At 43.2% G+C, this 2234-nt stretch overlaps 1 long non-coding RNA gene across 1 annotated transcript; it reads right to left on the bottom strand.

Annotated features, from left to right (window-relative positions):
* Nucleotides 1-351: 351 nt before the first annotated feature.
* Nucleotides 352-1907, bottom strand: LOC146058860 (uncharacterized). Its single transcript, XR_014470011.1, has 2 exons — nucleotides 1548-1907; nucleotides 352-475 (listed from the first exon to the last, which is right to left on the bottom strand). It is a non-coding gene; the product is annotated as an uncharacterized LOC146058860 (long non-coding RNA).
* Between the last annotated feature and the right edge of the window lie 327 nt (nucleotides 1908-2234).

Below are 2234 nucleotides of genomic sequence, written 5' to 3' on the forward strand. Positions count from 1 at the left end.
GGAAGCTGTCCGTACGCCCCGATGCGGAGTATTTACGCACAATCCAACACTTTTGTACTGAGTACACACAGCGATCACATGACCCACTTAGGCTATTAGGCAACCTCCTGAAAAAGGGATTGTTAGCAATTTCAATGAATTAAATGCTCATCTATACTGACCCACATTCCTACTACATTCATGACACACATTAACCCTTACAGCATGTGACCCTAACATACATCTAGATACACTATGTACATTTTGCTTATTTTAAAGATTTTAAACAAGTTACACATATACTTTAGCATGTTAGAAAAAAACACTGACAACTTTCAACTTTAAAGAACGATTTATTAATACAGAACGGTCAAAAAAAAAAAACATCAAATTTCCCCATCAATTATTTCGTCCATTAGGACCAACATTTCCCTCATCAGGCCTCTGACTCTAAGGAGGGCCCCACGGCGACCCTCCTCTGCTTGGGCAGGCTCATCTGTGGAGGAAATTCAAAATGAAAAATGACTAATGATATTCATGCATACATTTAACAAAGTCAAACCTACATTTTAAACATGCATTCTGAGAGGTGTGTGTGTGTATATATATATATATATATATATATATATATATATATATATATATATATATATATATATATATAACTATATATATATACACACATATCTACCTATATATATGAGACATACACCTATACATAGATGCATACATACTACATGGAAAGCCTGATTTGGGCCCTCTACCCTTTACTCTGTAGAACACCTCACAGTCATACTGCTCCTTCTCAATCCAAACCCACCCATGACTAAGCTCTGAGAAGCATGCCACGCGCTGCACCAATCACAATTCTGCAAACAAAGTTCAGTGTCGGTTATATGATGGAGCCTGGCAGGGGAGATACACAACTCTCCGGAATGCTCAGTACATTTGTGCAATCAAGCATGGCTTGGCTGCTGATGGTCTGCTCCAGAAATCATTGCCAGAATGCCAGTTAGGGGAAGCTGCAGCACTAACCCACTCCCATGCTCAAAAGCATTACTAAGACCAAATACACACACAATTATGGTGAAAAACATACATGCAGACCGCAGGGGGTGGTTAGCTAGAGGAGGGCCCAGGGGCACTCACCACTTGTTACTCCAGTCTAAGCCACGTCTGGCCATACTCCATTTATGCCATACTGAATCTAGTTTACACAGATCAATCACCAGTAAACTCTACTCACCTATATGAGGCTACAGATTGTATGCAAGCAGCAGGGACATGTAACCCTTACATGAGCAAGTCATCACTATCTTCCAGGATACAGATGAACTACACAGGTTCAGTGGCACTTAAAATCGACCTGACAGCCATCTGCACAACCTGTGTCATTAATATGTGTCCAGGATGAAAGGGATAAACCACCCTATCTAACGCCAAAGTGTGTCTGTTGCTACCCAATTTGTTGTTTGCCTTTATAGTATTTTCAAACACATTTGAATCAACAGTGCTACATATCAAATAGTGGATGACAAAAGGAATAACGAATCTTTATGTATACATACCACTTTCGGCCGCCTGCTCCACCTCACAGGCCTCCTCATCCTCCCCCTCTTCCTGGGCCTCCTCGGCCGGCACGACCTCCTCCTCGGCTGCCACCTCTGCCTCCACTGGCCACTCAGCCTCCTCCACTCCATCACTTTCCTCTGCCACCCCTTCTTCATTCTCTTCCTCCTCGCCCATCGCTGGCTCCGCCTCCTCCTGGGCCTGGGGCGCCTCTGCCTCCTCCTGGGCCTGGCCCGCCTCTGCCTCCTCCCGGGCCTGCCTTGCTCGTGCACATGCTGTGTTTTGGAAAAATCAAAAAAGTGCCAATTAGTGGTAATTTGTATTAAGCCTTATCAACCTATAAATGCAAAGGTTAGAGGTACTGATACTTGTACATGCAAACAGCTCCTCAGTGGCCTTTACAAAACACAGCCTGTAACATGGCAGGTATGCTGTGAAATTTGGGCCATTGTAAGCATCACAAGCATTAATCCTCCCCAATAACATATTTTATGACCATTACAGGGTGTCAATCAGGAAGTAGCACTCATATATTGTATGCCATGTTTAACTCATGATCAGGCTGTTGACCTTAGTGGATTAAATAATGTCAGGTAAGCAATCATGTACAAATCCACATTTACTGTTGAAATACTCACATCTAGCAATGCTGGCCCTTATGGTTTGAAGCCTCTCTGGCTCCCTGC

This window comes from Crinia signifera, chromosome 2 (genome assembly GCF_055691185.1).
Source record: "Crinia signifera chromosome 2, ASM5569118v1, whole genome shotgun sequence".
Classification (NCBI taxonomy): domain Eukaryota; kingdom Metazoa; phylum Chordata; class Amphibia; order Anura; family Myobatrachidae; genus Crinia; species Crinia signifera.